The sequence below is a fragment of the Vicugna pacos genome, chromosome 10 (genome assembly GCF_048564905.1).
Source record: "Vicugna pacos chromosome 10, VicPac4, whole genome shotgun sequence".
In the NCBI taxonomy this organism is placed as follows: Eukaryota; Metazoa; Chordata; class Mammalia; order Artiodactyla; family Camelidae; genus Vicugna; species Vicugna pacos.
This window is the reverse complement of record NC_132996.1, coordinates 19,840,668-19,861,258: the sequence shown is the minus strand read 5'-3', so window position 1 is coordinate 19,861,258 and position 20,591 is coordinate 19,840,668. Positions and strand designations below refer to the sequence as shown.

General features: G+C 38.2%; 1 long non-coding RNA gene across 1 annotated transcript in view; it reads right to left on the bottom strand.

The window, feature by feature from the left end:
* LOC140698669 (uncharacterized) overlaps positions 1-6,754 on the bottom strand; it is a 371,717-nt gene extending 364,963 nt beyond the window's left edge. The window contains exons 1-2 of the long non-coding RNA XR_012076486.1: positions 6,665-6,754; positions 1,984-2,047 (exon numbers count right to left, since the gene is read on the bottom strand). This is a non-coding gene — a long non-coding RNA (uncharacterized lncRNA). The remainder of the gene's footprint in view (positions 1-1,983; positions 2,048-6,664) is intronic.
* Between the last annotated feature and the right edge of the window lie 13,837 nt (positions 6,755-20,591).

Sequence of the window (20,591 nt, the reverse complement as noted above, 5' to 3'; positions counted from 1 at the left end):
CCTATTTGCTGGTAGGTGTGTCTGGTCTTAAAGGCTTTTTGCATTAAAAACCTGTGTAGTTGGTCTTCAGGCTTCTCTGCCTTTCATTTTACATAATATCTTCCTCTTCTTAACCAATCACCTTACCACAGACTCCCAGAGCTCTTAATTGATAGCATGGGGGAATCTGACCACCACATGATGAGCAGATAGCAAATATCCAGTCACAATACCCAAGCTTTTATCCTGAATTTATCACTGATAAGCTGTGTGATGCTGAGCAAGTCAGTTCTTCTCTCTGGACCTTAATTTCCTCTATTGTTAAACAGAGAGAAGGGTCCGAAGAGTCTCCAAGGCCCTTCCACGTCTGACATTCCATGGTGTGCTCTACACCTACTGGGAGCACCTGCAGAGAAAGAGCAATGCTTCATCAAAAAGCAGCAACTCTCCCAGTGGAATTTCGGATACTGTGCTGCTTCCTGGAGGAACGAGAGACGCTTGAGGTTGAGGGTACCACGTCTAACCCATCAGTCAATTCAACAGGCATGTGACGAGGAACCACTGTGGGCCATGGGGAAGAAATCAGCTTCCGACTTCAAGGTACTTTGGTTCTGAGGGCAGGACTAGACCTGTAAATAGGCAATGGCTGTGCAGAAGATTAAATACTGTGAGCGGGGAAAGTACAAGGCACTGGGTGAAGACAGAATACCTAAAACAATTCAAGAAAAGCTTCCCAAAGGCCATGACAATTAAACTGAAGAAAGAAGGACAAGGAAAGATGGTTCCATAGGAGGAAAAGGGTGACTGTCTTCCGGGCAGAAGAAACAGAAGGTGAAAGGTGTAGAATTTCACACTGGCAGGATGCCTCTAGAAACTACAAGGTGCTTAGTGTAGCTAGAGCCCACGGTCCACATTGCACAAGAAGCAGTGTAGAAGCTGAATTTGAAAAAGTGGGCAGGAGCCTGAAAACTGAGGGCCTTGGGTTTCACACTAAGGAGATCAGACACTATCCTATGGATCGCAAGAGATGGAAAGGTTTACGCTGAGACGGGTGATCTATGTAGGAACTCCTCCCTCAGTCACATCTTGGGCCAGCTTGTCTGTCTCAGATAAACCGGTAACTTGGGATCAGTCTGCAAGCCTCTTCCAGTTTGTTCTTGAAATTCTTCTAAGCTGCACCTTCCACAACCATACCCCTAAGATTCCCGGGAGAATTCATTCTGTACAAGCTAAGCATTTTTGCACGGGCTGCTTCCCAAGCAAGACAGCCAAAAGCTGAGCACAAGCTCTGAACAAACTCGACAGCTCCTGAATTATTCAGGTCGCTATTAAAATGAGACTCACAACTCACAGAGCAAATTAATTTTAATTTTTAAACAGGCAACATTTTAAACTGTTCATTTCCTTGAAATGTATCCATCCTGGCATTTTTATCAGAAGAGTAAGTAAAGTTCACAGCGGAAAGAGAAAAAAAGCACTGGCACGCCCGGGAGTGGGACTCTCCCATGTTCAGGAAGGAGCCCTCCAGAATGAGTCAGTCACATCTGTTCTCCAAGGGTATGTGTCTGGAATATCCAGGGTCGGTCTAAGAAATTCAGTTCTAGGAAATTCACTTTCCCTCTGCTTTCATCATAATAACATGTGGTCAGTAGCCTGAAACTCCAGCACCTTCAGCCAGAGTGCTTTGACTTTGCACCTTACTTTCACCCAAAAGTAAAAGGAAGCTGAATCAATAGCCCAAGGAACTGAGACTTAAGAACACTCTTCTGAAACGTACACGTCTCTCAGGATGGGGCCCTCCGTGCTTTGGATAAACAGGCCCCTAGACAGTGATGCCTAACCCAGGAAGAATTTCAATGAACCCAGATTCTTGCAGCTTCCCATACTCTGGAAAGCACTAAAAACATTAACCTGAGATAACTATTCATTTTACCAAGATGTATGCTTGACTGCATGTATTTCCTAGCCAAAAAATTCATATAAATATACTGGCTCCTCCCCTACCTCTCCGGAGCAGTTCCTCGGAGCTGTCCCTGGGCTATGGTCCTCAGTAAGACTCTGAATAAAACTTAAAAGAAAGACAAATATAAGAGTTGTGCGTTTAAGTTGACGGAAGAAAATAAATGAATGTTCCTGAGAACTCACTACAGACCAACCACTCTGACAGGCAACTTACATACAATTTAATCTCTTTAACAAGTCTTTGAGTAATTTTTTAATTGACATAACATTGTATTAGTTTTAGGTACACAATACAAGGATTTGATATATGTATACATTGTGAAATGATCATCACAGTAAGTTTAGTTAACACCCATCAATGCACATAGTTACAATTTTTTTTCCTGTGATAAGAGATTTTAAGATCTACTCTTAGCAATTTTCAAATATATAACAGTATTGTTAACTATAGTCACTATGCTGCACGTTACATCCCTAGGACTTATTTATCTTTTAACTGGAGGTTTGTACCTTTTAACCAATCTTGCTCCATTTTGTCTACTCCTTACCCCCCTCATCGGGCAACCACCAACTCTGTATTTATGAGTTCATTTTTTTTTCTTAGATTCTATGTATAAGTGGGATACAGTATTGGTCTTTCTCTGACTCTCACTTAGCATCATGCCAGGAAGAAGCTTTTATACCTCTTTTGCATTCAAGAAAAATTGAGGCTGAACAGGATTTAATTATTAACCCCAAGGTCACACAGAAAACCAGTGATAGTACTAAAATTTTAATTCATGTCTGTCCGACTCCCAAGTTCTTGTTCTTTCATCTCTACTGGGGAGGTTTGGGGTGGGTGGGAGTGAACTCTCCGAATGAGAAGAGAGTCCTTTTCCCATCCCCTACTCAGGCTCACAGCCTATCTAGTATTTGACACTGGTGTTCCCTCTCCACTAGGCAGACGGGATTCCTCATTCCCTGCCCATCTGTGTCTTAGCACAATTTCTCAGACTCAGCGAAGTTCCACCCACAGCACCACAGGACTGAGGGTCATTAGCATTTTGGAAAGGGCTCCGGTATCCAGAAAGGCAGCTCTATTCAGATATATTCTACTCACTCTGAGCTATGCTCTCTTTTTTGGACCATTGACACTGTCTTAACAAAGGGCCTCATTAGCTCTTGTACCTGACAGTTTCCTAACTGGCCACTCTGCCTCCTGTCTTTCCCTCTTCCAATCTACACTCCTTACTGACTTCAAACATGTGGCTCCAAAATATAAATATGAACATATTGCTCACCTGCTTAAAACTTCACACCTACCTGATCATGTGCAAACCTTAAGAAGGGTATAACACCCTCCATGTTCTGGCCTCTAACTCCTTCCTTGTCCCTTGCAGCTCTCTCTACCCCCATTCTTAATCCCTTTATGACAACCACATCAAAATATTGTCATTTCCCATTCTCCAGCATACCTGTGAGTTTCACATATACTGCAACACACACACACAGACCTCTCCTACTAGTAAACTCCCAATTATTCCTCAAAGCCTAAGTTAAATGTAGTTCTTTCATGAAGCTTCCCACGATCATTGCAGTTTATCACTCATCTTTGGGCACCCACTGTTCTTTGTACATTGTTAAATATAAAACCTATTCCATGTCAGTCTGTCATTTTAGAACTCTCTTTACTTTCCTTTGTTAGATTGTATGTTCCTTAAGGAAAGAGAAACTACATCTTATTTATCTTTGAATCCCGATTTGAACATACCAAATACTCAATATCTGAGGAATGAATGGGTCGAATTAGTGGATAGTTTGAGAATTAATGTAACAAGGACTAGTATCAGGGTAGCTGAATTCTACCCTTAGTTCTCTTTACAACTTGTGTCAGTCTTCTAAGTAGTATTTCCATTTTTCATCTAAATCATTTTCTGTATGAAAAGAAGCTGACCAGTTAATACAGTTTCTATTATGTGGCAGTTTTATTTCTTACAAATTAACAAATGGGCATTCTGATTTATACATCAATCTTCTATGAATGGGGTTAATGTAAGTTAGTCCTCACGAAGCTAACCTTCAGCTTCATTGAGAAAACCATTTTGAGGATCAAAGCAAGCTAAGAACCAGTTTATAGGGTGTGTTGAAGAGACCAGTCGAATTCTACCTTTATGGAATTGCTTGTTAATTGAAATTTAAATTCCTGTCAGACCTTAACCAACATCTTCCCATTTCACCCAGCCCCAGAGTTCATCCTACTATTTCTACAAGTTCAGCTTTTTCAGATTCTATATATAAGTGATATCATACAGTATTTGTCTTTCTCTGTCTGACTTATTTCACTTAGTATAACACCCTCAAGGTTCATCCATGATGGACATGTTAGCTCACACTATAGTGCTAATTATATAAAATATAATCATATCAAATCAACACATTGTATACATTAGACATACAGTGTTATATGTCAATTATCTCAAAGCTGGAAAAAATTAAATTTCAAATAAAAAATTAAAATAGTTAAGTATTATATGAATTGAAGTAAGGGCTAAAACTGGTATCAGTGATCATAACCCTGCCTTTAATGGACACCAGGGTCTGTTGGAAGAGATGAACTTCTAATTAATGAAAGACATTAAGTGCTGCCAAAGAGGGTTTACAGAGAGCAGTGGGAGCCCAGGAAGAGACACTGTCAATGCACAAGAGGGTTGCCCCAGGAAGACCTCTGTGAATAAAGTCTTCACAGAGGTAACATGTGAGCTCCAGGAGGAGAAAGTTTTCCAGGCAGGGAAGGGCATTCCAGGCAAGGTGAACAGCATGAACAAAGGCACTAAAAAGTGGAAAGGGAATGGTGTAAACACTCAATTATTTCCTCTTAGTCCAAAAACTACAGTAGGTGAGGAAGCGGAAAAGGAAGGAAAAGTGCTTTCGGTTCCACTGAGACTTGTCCCCTGCCTCTCAAAGCAGTAACCCCCCACCAAACCCACCACCATTCCTCATCTGCACCGCTGTCCGGGCCCAGGTTTTCCAGTCAAAGAAGTGAGAAAACGCCTCTCACTACCGAAGCACTGCAGTCGTTCTGCAGCCTTTCTCACGGGGAGATGTTCAGCCCATCAAACAGAGCCCCAGCACCCAAAAGGGCTCTTCACTGCAAAGCCACGCGATCTGGGTTTATTCTTTGTAGTGACAGACACTCAACAGTTGGTTTAATATTTTCCTTAAATTGCCTCTAAACAAAGTGAAGGAGATAAACTATATCATTTAAGCTTTATGATAGCCTGTTATAAATTTAAAACTGAGGCTTGGAGAGAGAAACTGGCCCAATGTTGAACAGCTGGTAAATGCAAAAGGTAGTGTTTGATTAAGTCTACCTGACTTGAAACTCATGCCACAGTGTCTATCTCTGTAAGTGCTATGGGTTTAAGCAGAAGGAAGAGAACTGGTTAACAAAGCAGAAAGCCTGACCTCCCTGGATGACATTCTTTGCATTTGAATTCCAGTATCTGGTAGAATTGGAAACACCTGAAACTGAGACATCATTAAACAGGGAGGAGTTTTGCCTGGATCACTGGCAGTCGAGCAGCGCTCATTAAAGCTCCAGGGGCTCCTTCACGGGGTAAATCCAGGTCCTTCACATAATCCCCTGTATTAATCAGCTTTTGTTGCAGTGGCAACCCTCAATCTCAGGGCCTCACAACAACAAAGGTTTACATCTCGCTCACCTTACATGTGGTCTGGACTATGACATTGCCAGAAACCGTATCACCTCTTAAATTGTGAATTCAACCTTCTGCTCACCAACTACAAACTGCTACCAGGTCATTTGCTGCAGCACCCCCTTATCAATTATCATTCAACCTTATGGAGATCACCAATCCACTGACCCCTCCACTTTCAATCTCATCACCAGCCTTCTATCACGCAGACCTCAGCCCAGCTCCACGGTCCATGCTTATTATCTATTAGTGTCCCTAATTTCTTTTCCTACATCTCTCAGTTGTACTCACCCCAACCCTGAACGAACCTCTCTGCCTTCTCATTCTCACAGCTGAATTTGCTGAGTGACATCGTGTAATCGGAAAAATTGCTTTCACCTGTTTTCATGATCGCCAGCCCCCAACTTTATACTGCCTGGCAACGAATGTTACTGCATTCTCCCAGTCATCCTTTTCTCCTTTGCATCTTTTTTTTTCTCTCCTTCTCTAATCAATTTTTATATCATCATTAAATTTGTTGTCATACCTCCTGTATTTAAAAAAATTTCTCTAGGTTCAAAACTTCTTTCTAGCTACTGTCCCATTTTTCTGCACAGCAAAACTAACAAAAAGTTTAAAATAATATATGCCACATTTTAAGGAGACATGAACCAACATATGAAAAGCACCTTTCACCAGATCTGATCTATGCTAGATGCTCAATAAATGATGTTAGTAGTAAAACAGTAACAAAAATAATTGCAACTGACACAGAAATGTTCTTATATGCCGACACAGCCCTCAGCTTTGTGAGTAGACGCGGTCAGTTCGCACCCAACAACATCCCTGAGAAATAAGCATTAATTTTTTCCCAACTTTATAGATGACGTACCTGAAGCTGAAAAAAAAGGATAACTGGCCCGACCCGAGGTCACAGAGCTAGTAGAAAATATGACTAGGATGTCCTTCCAAGTCTGACTCCACAACCAAAGATCATCACCATCTAAATCACATCTTATCTTCTGATTCTCCTAGCACTCTCTACTTACCTCTGCCTCCTAAGAACAGGACAGTTTCTTTCCCAAGAGCAGGGGAGTAAGAGTCAGGAAGCCCCTGTCGGCAGCCTTAAGTGGGTAGGCTGTGGGGCCCAGGCCAGAGTTCACAATAGCTTGCCCCTGGTGAGGGGTAAACGTACGCATGCGCCAGTGCGTGAGCCCGCATTATGAACAATACGCATGCGCCAGTAGTGTGAGTCAGCATTATGAACACTAAGCATGCACCATTAGCATTATAAAAGGACAAGTGCGTACACCTGAGGGCCTGGGCCAACCGCTTATACTGCAGTAAAGTTCTGTTTTGCTCCATGTTGGCTCCTTGCGCCTTGTTGCAGTTGGGGCAGCTCACCTCCTGGAATTCCTATCCAGCCTCCCTCGGCTGACAGCGTCTCTGCGAAGCCAGATGATGCCGGCATCACCTCCATATCCCTTAGGATGTCGGTCCCTTGGCCGACTCACTAGGAAAACACCAAGGAAAGTGTTTTTCTCAGGGAACGCCGATGATGGAAAACATCTGTGGATATTTAAAGATGTTAGAAGAGTTTCTCATGGGGAGAATGTGAAGTTTGAAAAGGAAGTGAGCTCTGTGAGTCTGGGTTGGGGAGAGACAGCATGGGAGTGGACATGTTAGGTAGTTTAGATAGAAATGAGCACTGGGCAGGGGGAGAGGAAGGGGAAAGGAACAATCCAGAACACAAGGAACCTGAGCTGTCAATCAACCAGAGGGCAGGGAAACTACGTTGTCAGTCAGTCACTCACTCAATCACGAAACCATGACATAAAAACAGGAAAAACGAGGGAATGGCGCAATTTTTCCTCTCTTGTATGACCTGCTCCCAATTCTCGAGCGTGTACTATGTGTTACTTTTTTTACTTCACTAATAAAAATCTTGCTTATATCACGCTTCTTGTCTCTCGTCAAAAATCTTTTTCAGGTGACTAAGAACCGCAGTAATTCTTACTTTCCTTTTTCTAGTTACAGACAGATGATGATACAGACATTTTGGGGGGAGAGGAAGTGTTAGCTACGATGGGAGTGGTGGACCCCGAGTTTATACGAGGACTTTAGGCCTTGAGCTGTTTGTACCAGCTAATTACGACCGTGGTTCAGGATTTCAAACAACTCACTTGAGTTCATCTAGGTAAAGCACCTAGGCTAGCCCCTGGTAGACTGTAGATCAGCCATGGTGGCTGTTACTATTATTGTCCAGGATCTTCACATGTTGTTTGTTGAATAAATGCTTACTCCTCTGTTTATAGTAAAACTTTTTAATTGCATATTACTAGACTTACCCATGCATCAGAGATGAGTAAAAATAGCTAATACTTTTTAAGCACTCACTTTGCCAGGTTTTTAAATTAACCCATTTAACCTTCTAAATAATTTCTTAGAGAAGATGCTCTCATTATTCCAATTTTATACAGAAGCTAAGTAGCTTGTATAAGGTCACACAGAGAGTAGGTCTGAGGGGCAGAATTGAACCTATTTCCTTAACTATCATCCCATAATGATAAATATAGGTATACAATCCATTTGTCTAATGTATATAATACTGGGTTAGAAACGGTGTTTATATATGTGTACATATACATTTTATATACGTACCTATGTACAATAGCAGAAGACCTAGCATCTTTTCCCAACAAAGAGAATTTTTGGTTAACATGCAAAAAAAAAAAAGGAAAAAATAAACAAAAGCTTGTGTTAAATCCAGCTCAACACAGATGGAAGGCACTACAAGTGAGAAACAGAAAGTATTCAGTGGGAGAGGCGATAACCCTCTCTACATATTAGACCTGAGGGGACAACTAGCAGGTTGGAATGTCCTCAGAGATGTTCTCAATCAATAGGGAAATGTAAAGACCCGAAGGCAAAGCTGATTGTGACTGGATGCATCAGAAGTGCTTGCAATTAGATAACAAGCCGAGAGAGAAACACCGGAGGTCAGGACACATTGACTGTAAAATCAGGAACAATAGGAATATTGTGGCCTTGAATGCCTCAAAGGCCAGAAGGGTGGGAGGGGAGAGAGAAATTAGGAGTGTGGGGTTAGCAGATACACACTACTAGATATAAAATAGATACAAGGATCTACTGTATGGCACAGGATACATTCAGTATCTTATAATAACCTATAATGAAAAAGAATATGTATATATATATATATATATATATAATTGAATCACTTTGTTTGCTGTACACCAGAAACTAAAACAACATTGTAAATCAACTATTCTTCAACTTAAAAAAAAAAGAAAAAGTTAAGTAAATAAACATTTCTCAAGAGAAAAAAAACTTTTTTAATTTTTCAAAAGGCCAGACCAAAAAATTGAGGAAAGTACAGGAGACAAATAAAACTAGAGAAGGACGGAGGGAAAATAAATTGTAAAGGTTGGGGGAAGGTTGCCTAACCTACCGTGGACCGAGCACTTCATTTTGATATCCAGCCTTTGAGGTATTTTACATGAGAACATTAAGGCTTAGAGAAGCAAAGTGAATTTTCCAAGGTGATACAACAAATATGTGAATTGAAAGCATTAACTACTAAGAATCAGAAATGAATGATCTTGACTTACAAACGCATGATCCTTTCCTCCCCAGGGAGGGCCTCTGAAGAAAGAACTGTAACGGTGTAGAGCGCGTGCCCACGGGTTTAACTTGAAGAAGACAATGCTGTGGAATCTTGAGCCTTTTCTCTCTTGCCATGCGAAAGAGATTTCTCATGCTTCAGAATCACCCTTGCATTTTGAGAGCACCAGTTACGGGACTCAGCTTTTTCTTAGTTACTTGTAGATCCTTGTCATGTCCCTTGTGTCTTTTTTTTCACTTTTGTATTTTCATGGCACCAAGTACAAAGTGAGCTAGTGACTGGTAAAATATGAGCACAAGAAACACACACACACTTCCTTATTTATTTACCAAAGGATGCTGAAGGGAGGCCCTCTACGGCCACCAGTTATATTATTCATGCAAAGTAGGGTCTTTCTGCATCCAATAAACTTAATTTTATGCTATATCACATCCTTTCATACTTGGAATTCATATCACTGTTCAGGAAGAACTTAAATCCCTTTAAGGGGATGTTTACAGACATTGAGAATGTCTTAATTCTCTAGCTATCCCTAATAATTCCAAAATTTTGGAGTCTGTTCCTTCGACCATTCCGTTCCCAGTACCAAATTATTTTTCAGTTAGGGTTCTTTGGGTTGAAAGCAATAGAAAGTCCAACTCAAAATGACTTAAGCAAGAAGGAAAATGATCATCTCATGGACCCATTAATGTAAATCCTAAATAAGGTGACCCCAGGGTTAGTTAACTCAGTTACTCAACATTATTAAGGACCCAATTTCTTTCCGTCCTCAATGTGTCAGCTTAATCCTCAGGGAAGTTTCACTTATGATTGAAAGATGCTGCTACATTTTCCAGCTTCCCAAATAAACACAACTACATCCTTCTTGCAAGTTCTTTACAAAAGGAAGAAAATTTTTCCCAGAAACCCCTCATTAGGACTTTGTTTTATCTAAGTAACTTAGTTTAGGTCACAAGCAATTTGAAAAATGTAAGCCCCATGAGGGATGTTTATCTTGTTTACTTCTGTATCCTCAGAACTCAAAACAGTATTTGATACATAGTTTATATTTAAACAACCTATAGCAACCTATTTCATTTTAGAATGTAGTAATAACAGTAGGAAAGAAATAACATAGCACATCTGTTAAGACTATAGGCTCTAGAGCCAAATGGCCTGGGATAATTTTTTCTCTATTTTTGGATCACAGATAAACAAAAATGGATTAGTCATAATCCTACACTGATGACACACTCTTATTCTTCCATGTATAGCTTTTTTATTCACTTATTTTCTAATAACATCATGGAAACTGATGAACTCCCTTCTCAAAATAAGTTAGGATCTTGACAATAGCCTACAACTTTGACAGCCACTCACATTCCCTGCCTGCCCCACCCAAGACAATTATTATAATGAATTGTGTTCTAGTATTCCTTTGATTTTTTTTAAGTTTATTACAACTATATGTATCCCTAAAAATACTTTATTTAATTGTCTTCAATTTTACAAAGAGGTAATCAACTTATAACTAATATTTGTGGATTTACTCTTTTACTTAATATATATTTACTAATGTTCACCCAGAATTTTGCATGTCACTGTAGTCCATTCACTTTGACTGTTGTATAGTAGTCCATTCAGTGAATATACCACCATAGATTCTCCTACTTTCCCAGTGATGATGACTTGAACTATTTCATTGTTGCTATTGTGAAAAAAAGCTACTATAAACATTCTTGCTGATCTACTATTGTACACATGTAAGAGTTTCCCTTGACTATTTGCATGTCAGTGTGGATTTGCTGGATCATAAGATACATGAATATTTAAATTAAGTAGATACAATCAAACTGTTTTTCAAAGTGGTGGACCCAAGTTACATACATAATAGCACATCTAAGAGAGTTTGTGACCCCACAGCCTCTCCAATATGTGGTATTGTCATTTCCCCGATTCCATTTTTTCTATTAAGTTATTTGTACTTTTCATATTGATTTGTAGAAAACTGCATACACACACACACTGCCCACAATTCTTGATACAACCCCTTTGTTGTCTGTCCCCTATATCTGGTTACCTACCTATGATGGTTAATTTTATGTGTCAGCTCGACTGGGCTAAGGGGATACCCAGAAAGCTAGTAAACATTATTTCTGTAAGTGTCTATGACGGTGTTTCTGGATGAGATTAGCATTCATATTGGTGGACTAAGTACAGAAAATCATCCTCACCAATGTGAGTTGGCATCATCCAATCCACTGAGGGTCTGAACAGAACCAAAAGGTGGAGGAAGTGCAAATTTGCTCTCTGCTTGAGCTGAAATATCCGTCTTCTCCTGCCCTGGCACATTAGCACCCCTGGTTCTCAGGTCTTCAGATTCAGACTGGGACTTATACCATTGGCTCCCCTGGTTCTCAGGCCTTCAGGTTTGGACTGGAATTACATAGCATAGATGGGAAAATATGAATATGGACAACTGTTATTATTACAAAATGGCTTAACAATAAGAGAAAACGATTAGTTCAAATTTCAGGGAAAGCAATCTACTTAGAACCTTTAACTATAAATTTTTACTCTTACTTGAGAATCAGATCACTGTTTTATGATGCAAGAGAGAAAGACTAACATATATTCAAGACATATGATAAATATCAAGAGGGGGAAATACGGTGTTAGAATATCAAATCACATTGCATAACATTCATTTTTTAAATGATCTGCTTCATTCTCTTCACCTCTACTGACTCAAAGAATATGATAACCATCTCCAAATACTTGAAAGTCTTTGTGGTGAAAGATGCATTAGATTTGTTCCATGGAGCTAAGACTACTGGCAGACTGCATAGTGGGAGAATAATGTTATTGACAATAATAATAAGGTAACATTTATAAATTTTTATTACCCAGCAGGCACTGTCCTAAGTACTTTATGTGAACCATCTCACTTAATCCTGACAGTGCAGGTGGAGGTTTCATTCTGCAGGTGAGGAAATAGAGGCTTAAAGAGGTTAAGTAATTGGTTAAATAAATTTATGACTGGTGAGCAGTGGATACTAACCTAGGACTGTTGGAGTCCAAAATGCATACTTCCCACCATAATGGAAGAAAAACTTTGAAACAGAACTTTCCAAATACGGCAGGCTCCCTATGGTAGGTTTATACCTCCAGAAAAGGCTGAGAAACTAACTCCACTGTTATCTTACGGAGAAGATTGATGTGTTTATTCATTCAATCCATGTTTATTAAGTGTGTACTATGTAGAAGTCATATTATTTTACAAGTTAAGGATTTAAATAAAAAGCAAGACTGTTTTCAGGAAAGCAGATTTAAGTGTGAGGTAGAAAACAGAACTGAGTAATTTTTTAGTTTCTCTAGCCATGCAATTCTGTAACTCTTTATTTCCCTTCTTCTGAATAATGCCAGCAGTTCCTAAAGCAATGAAAACAGAAGGAACTTGTTCTTCAGCTGCCTGGTTTTTCTCTTTCCCAATATCTTCATTCCCTCCCCTGTTCAGTATGCTGACTTGCATTAGCTTCAGTGCCACTCAGAGCTGAGGTGTGAAATGCAAGCGTTCCTACCACGCTCTTTACATCTGATGCTGAAACCTCAAACTGTGATACAGCATGAACTGCCCATCTCCCAAGTATTTCAGATGCTCTCACTACCATTTCATCATGGAAAGAAAATGATCCCTCTTTCTGCTTGAAATCATCACCTCATTTCCTGTCTTCAAGCTGGATAGCTTATCTATTTTGATAACAAAAGAGATACCACTTTTATTTGCTCTACCTACAAAATACTGGGAGACACTTTACCCACCAGTTATTGAAAGGAGGAAGACAAGTGCCAAATCAAAATACAGGAATTCTCTTTTTTTATATTGTGGTAAGAACGTGAAATCTACCTGCATAACAAATTTTTAAGTACACAGTAACAGTGTTGTTAACTATTGTATCGGCAGGCACAAGACTGCACAGCAGATCTCCAGAATGCATTCATCTTGCATAATTCAAAGCTTCTATCTTTTGAACAATAATTCCCCATTTCTCTCTCCCTGCAGCCCATGGCAACCATCATTCTACTTTCTGCTTCTATGACTTTGACAATTTTAGATACCTCATATAAGTTGGAATCATACAGTATTTGTCCTGCTGTGACTGGCTTATTTCATTCAGTAGAATGCACTATAGCTTTATCCATGTTGTTGTGTATTGCAAGATTTCCTTCTTTTTTACCTGCTAAGTAATTAGAAAAAATGTATCTATGTCTAATTTTGTGATGAAGTTTTTAATCAACTTTTTCAAAACTGTAATTTGCTATTAACCTTTTTTTTTTCATTCTAAATCTGCGGGTTTCCATGTCTTAAAAAAAAAAAAAAGACAAGTACCAAGCTTCAGTACCTGATTCTTTCATAAAAATCTGTTGAATTATTCGATTATATACTTTGGGAAGATTTTTCATAACTAAAGTGGTTTTGAAAAAAATCATTCGTGGTCATTTTCACATTATCAGACTTCCCACAAGGTTACATCCACAAAGGAGGCTTATTCCACAGTCAGTCCTCAGATTCCACTTATCCTGTGCATTTGATTGGAAAATGACAACTAATTATTATAAAGTCGGACAGTAAGCATTACAATCCACTTTGTGTGTTAGGAGACAGGTGTAGGTCACTTATAACAATAGAAAAGCAAGAGAACTCTTTTTGTGGCAATAAAACAGGCTTATGATTTCAACGACTCCACGACTCCCTAAAGTGGCTTTGCATCAGATGAGGATCCCCGGCACTTTGACAATGAGCACACTGAAAGTTACCTTTGGACTTCATAACTCAAGAGACATAGGGTGAGCCCACATAAAAGAAATGTATTTGAAATCTTCAGATCATTCTGTTGTGCACCCCCAGTGGAGACCCACTGATTTGCCTGATAAAGTCTGAGCTTTTTACCACAGTCACTTGAGTCAGGGTGACTGGCTTCTGCTCAGCACCACATACCAGCCCCATCTCCAAACCACCTCAACACTTGAGTCTAAGTAACAGTGAGCTACTTGGGGTTGCTTGGTAACATCATGCATTTGTCATACTGTTCTCTTTCCTGGAATAAACTTTTCCCCTTGTCCACTTGGGGCTTTCTATTTCCATTTTAAGACACCACCCCAAAATTATCAGCTTTCTCACACTTTCCTAGCCACTCCCAAGAATATAAATCACGTTCTGTTCTGCACCCCCAGCCTACCTTATAACTAAATATATATATATATGTATGTAAATATATATTGCCATTAGCACACTGTATGTCAATATTCGTCTAGATTTCTGTCTTCCCTGCTAAGCTGTGAGCTCCTAGAAGGCCCATAACCTTTTCATCTTTTTATCCACAGTGCTTAAAACAGTGCTTGACCAATGGCAGGTGATAAATCAATATCTGTTGAATTAAAACATAAATTTATAAATGGCATCACCAAGTATCCAATACTTCAGGCCAAAAACTTAAACTCTTCTCTCTTTCCAGTTGTCACAGTCACAGATTCCACTGCTGTAATATTTATTCTAACAGTGGTTTATTCCTTTTCTCCACTGCAAATGTACATATTTTCTTCTATAGACCAGTGCTACCTCAATGCCCTTCTTTGATACCCCACAGTCTTCAGCAGAAAGTCTTAACATGTCATGCCACACAAGGCCACCTCTGCTCCATGCCAACTGCCTCTAAGCCTCAATTTCTACCATTCCCACAAACGCTGACATGGAACTATATACTGAGTCCTCCAAAGCGGGTCATTAATCTCTCCCTTACCTCTGTGATTTTGAATACATTTCCTTCCTTCTTTTCTGCCTGGATAGATTCTACTTTTCATAATTTTTTTTATTCCGGTTGCTGGATGCTTATTTTCAGGATTGTTAAAGCTTTGCCTTGTCAAAGAGAAGCATCTTTTTCTTCTTTTTTTAAAATTGAAATATAACTGACTTACAATATTATATTACAACATAAAGATCCAATATTTTTATACATTTTTAAATGATCATGACAATAAGTCTAGTTACCATCTGTCACCATAATCATGCAAAGATATACAATATTATTGACTATACTCCCTATGCTGTACCTTACATCCCCCTGACTTGTTTATTTTATAGCTGAAAGTTTGTACCTCTTAATCTCCCTCACCTATTTGATTCATTCTCTACCTCCCTCCCTTCTGGCAACCACCTCTTTGTTCTCTGTATCTCTGAGTCTGTTTCTGTTTTTGGTTTGTTTGCTTGTTTTGCTTCATCTGGTATTTTTCTTTGTCTGACTTACTTTACTTAGCATAATGCCTTCTAGGTACATCCTTACTGTCACAGATGGTAAGATTTCATTATTTTTTATGGCTGGGTATAGTCCATTGTATACATATACCACATCTTTTTTATCCATTCATCTGTTGATGGACATTTATGTTTCTTCTCTATCTTAGCTATTGTAAATAATGCTGCAGGGAACACAGAAGTGTATATATCTTTTTGAATTAACATTTTTATTCTATTCTGATATACACCCAGGAGTGGAATTGTTGGGTCATATGGTAGTTCTATTTTTAATTTTTTAAGAAACCTCCATACTGGTTTCCATAGTAGCTGCACCAGTCTACATTCCCACAAACAGTGCATGAGGGTTCCCTTTTCTCCACATCCTTACCAATGCTTGTTATTTGTTGTCTTTTTTATAATAGCCATTATGACAGGTGTGAGGTGATGTCTTATAGTGGTTTTGATTCCTTTCTTTTCAATCTTCTTGAATTCTCATAATACCTCTTATTTATTCAAATATATTGCTTTCTGTGGAAGTAACTGGAATATTTCATCAGAAGACACTTAACCAACTGAAGAATTTTGACTTAGGTCAGTAATGGGAAGGAAGGAGAAAAATCAAGTATTTAAGCACCTACAATGTTGGAATTAATAAGCATTAGGACCATTACCTACATTTTCTCATTAAATCCTCACAGTCACCTAGGAAACCAGATTTAATATCTCCACTTTACAAAGAAGGAAGCCAAGGAAGGTTAAATAATCTGCTAATAGTTATTCCTCTAGTGGAAAGGTGATTTTCTTATTTAATCTTTACAACAATAATTATAGCTGTTCTTCCAGATGAAGAAAGGAAGGCAAAATCACAAAGCTAGGACATGGTACAGTCAGGATTTCCATCCTAATTTGGCTGATTCTAAATGAGGGCTTTTAACACTTATGCTATTTTGTCATCACTTAGTACAGTGACACACACAGAGCAAGTTGTCCGTTCCTCACAGGTTTTATTAATACTTGAACGAATATCTGTCTGGCTCTAAACTCCACCTACTTTAGACTGCATCATACTGCCTTCAAAATTTCATTTGGTAGATACACACATGTACCCAGAAATAAAAATATTCAGTAGATTCGATGCCCCTTGGGTGCTGATGTAGCCTCAGTTCTATACTGAAGTCATATTTATTCAAGATTACATTGAAATTGCATAGGAATGGCAAACTGATACATTCTAAGAGACTTATTCTAAACTATTCTTTACCCTCCCTGCTAGGTGAAACACAAATGTTCTCCAGCTGGCAATTTATTTTTAATTTACCTTACCAATATTTAACGAATATGTATTGAATAATCCTAAATCAACAATTTGCTATAAATAAAAGGATGATTGATATTCAACAAAGCCACACAATACATTTTTTTAATCTCCCACCTCAAACACAGTTTTGCCATGTGACAGGTTGATTTGCATTGATGTTAAATGTCTGTTTTGTGAAGTTCCACAGTAATGCATGCAGGACTGGCACCTGCCTGAGTAGCCCACATTTCAGGATACAGCAGTAGAACCAGGTACACCAGTCAGTGTTTAAGAAAAGTCTCTGTTAGCACTGCTTGAGAGACAGTAAAGCATGACTGTTAAGACCATAGACTCTGGAGCCGGACTGCCTGAGTTCAAATCTCAATTGTATAACATTACTAGTTGTGCTGCTTTGGACAAGTTACATAACCTCTCAACTCTAAGATGAGGATCATAGTATCTTCAGCGTAAGTTTATGAGTTTAAAGAGATAGCACTTCTAAAGCACTTAGAAGAGGGCCTGGCATGTAGAAAACACTAGGTAAGTATTACCCATACAGCTACCACTTGCTATCAAAAAAGACTTTGGGAGGGTGGAATTTATACTGCTGGACAGACACACATGTGTTTGGAAGTTTATTTCAACTGGTGTGAACCGTGATGTGCAGAAACTCAATAGGGGAAATCCTTTCACAATGTATTCATATATCAAATCATCACATTGCACACCTTAAATACATTACAACATTATTTGTCAAATTATACCACAGTAAAGCTGGGGAAAAGAGAAACAAGCCTGAGAATAGGACAGGTATACAAAGAGAAGCAGAAACTGAAAAGCAGGGAGCGCCTTATTTGTGTTTCCACCATTGAGTTTTCCCTGAAGCTTTCTGATTAATCTCTCTCTTTTAATCTGCTCTGAGTAAGTGTTGGTTTCATGCATCCTGAAGACCCCTAAGATGGTCACCTTGTTAAACGGTCGACAGACAGGAAAGAGAGAACAGAGCTATGAAGGAAGCCCTTGCCCCAGCCAGTGAAAGCAGGCTCCTCCATGTCTTTGGTTGGTCCAGCGCTGTCCCTTTCACCTCCCCGGTGCCTTACCTCACATTTCCCCAGGACTGATATCCAAAAGGTTAACCCAAATAACCAAAAGGTTATTTAGCATACCCTGAAACCATCGCCCCCACTGATGTGTAGCAATCTTAAGAATGCGAATTAGAAGCTTGAGCTGACATGTGGACTGAAGTTTTTATTAATAACTAATCAAAGGCTAGAAGAAGGTGAGAAACCACATTAGCACTTAACTGTTTACTGGAATGTGGAGGGTTGATTAGAAAATATAGTAGTTGTGATCTTTCTCTCTCCCAAGAAGGAGAGTGAAAGCCACAGCAAGCCAGTCTCCCGGGCCCCAGAGAAGTAATGAATTTCAAGAGTCCATGGATTTTTCTCTGTCTGTTCAAAGATAAATCTTTGGGGCATTTTTTATTTCTTGGATTTCTTCTCTCAGTATCAAGATTTTCTAACTACTATATTGAAGGATTTTTTTTTCAGTCATATTTATTTAAATTCAGTTTCTCCCTGCCACAATATTTTCTATGGGCTTCCTTGTTCAAAAAAATCAAAGAGAGGAGGATTTCAGATGAATTATCACATCCTTCCTTATTATATAATGCATTTCTCCTGAATGTAAACTCCAAAAGAGAATTTATCTATTTGTATCAGCAGCACCTAGAAGCGTTTATAGCGCATCATAGGCTCTTAATAAATTTTCATTGTTACTGAATCTGTGTTACTATAACAATGATGAAAAGGGAAAAAAAAAAGCAAACAGCGGTCTCTGATCACTAAAGCAAAGAAATACAGAAGAAGCTCACAGGCTTTGGATCCAGACAGACTACCTAGCTGTGTTTCCTTAGCTGTAGTAATAAAAGTACCTGGTCACAAAGATTACAAACCACAGCTATTTTTTCAATTATTTTTATATAAAATTCTCTTAAATTATACATTGAATCTTTGCCATTATTCAGGGGATTTGGTTGCACTTCTTAGCATTTTAGCTCAATATAAAATTAAAATTTTGTTTAAAAAAAAAACTAGTGCTCTGAAATATGGATGAAAAGGTAGTGTCCACTAAGACACACCACCTTTTTTTTCTCAGAGTTTATTTTTTTTTTTTAGTTGAAGTATAGTCACCTTACAATGTTGTGTCAATTTCTGGTGTACAGCATATGTCAGTCATACAGATACATATATATATATTCCTTTTCATATTCTTTTTCATTTTCATTATAGGTACTACAAGCTATTGAATATAATTCCTTGTGCTATACAGTATGAATTTGCTGTTTATCTATTTTATATATAGTGGTTAGTAAATCCTGAACTCCCAATTTTTCTCTTCCCATTCCCTTTCCCCCTGGTAACCAGGAGTTTATTTTCTATGTCTGTGAATCTATTTCTGTTTTGTAAAGATACATCATCTTAAAGCAAAAGGAAAAATATGTATTAGCTGATTCTCTGTGATGAAATCATAAATCAAAAGAATTACAAAATTGGAAGTTCAGAGGTCAAGACATCTACCCCAGTCTTCTAACTTCTAGCATAGGAGAAAAGATCTATAGATTTGATGACATGTAGATTTAAAATTTCCTGAATGTCAATGGCAAATTTCAAAAAGATTAAGAGGAAAAAAAACTGCAGGAAATATTTACAGGAACTATTATTCAGGGAAATAACTGTATTAAATATAAAAGCCTTATAAAGTAAGAAGCCACTAAGACTATAATATAATAAATAATCAGAGGACACAAATTAAATAATACAAAAAAGAAAAAGCAACTAATAAACAAATATATATAAATTTAGTAATATAACTCCAATTAAAGCCATATAGTATAGTAATTAAGTCCTTGTTGCAATAGTGAGGAAGCATCTTTCATATTTCATGTTTCTTTAATGATTTTACACATTACTAGCTGGTGATCAATAAATAGAATGAAATTCTTCTATATAGTTGGCAGGATTATATGCTATTCCAAACCTTTAGGAAACTTTGGAAATCAAGAACTTAAAAACAATTTTATTGACAGTCAACAATTATACATCTATAAATTCAAAATATGGAAAAAAAACCAAATCCAAGTAGATAATCACAGAATTAATTATACTGGTGAAAAAACAAAAATAAGCAACTTATTCAGCCCTGGGAAATGAAAGTAAACACTGATACCAACTCAATGAAATATTATTCAATCATTAAAAAATCTGGTTTTGGAGGATCTCGAAGAGATACCTACACCCCCATCTTATTGCAACATTTTTCACGATAGCCAAGAATAGGAACAACTTAAGTGTCCACAATGATGAATGGATTAAAATGTCATATATATAAACAATGGAAGATTGTTTTTCTATTATTATTCCATTCCATTATAATAGCCATGGAAAAAAGGAAATTCTGTTATGTGTGACAACCTGGATGAATCTTGAGGGCATTACGCCAAGTGAAATAAGCCAGACATGGAAAGACTAATACTGTATGATATCACCTACACATGAAATCTAAAATAGCCAATATTTTCAGAGAAATAGAAAACGGAGTGGTGGTTATGAGGGGCCAGAGGTGGAGAAAATAGAGAGATATTGGTCAAAGGATACAAGCTTTCAGTTATAAAATGAAAAAGTTCTGGGGATCTAATGTACAGCATGGTGACTACAGCTAATAATACTGTATGATATGTTTGGAAGTTACTAAGAGGGT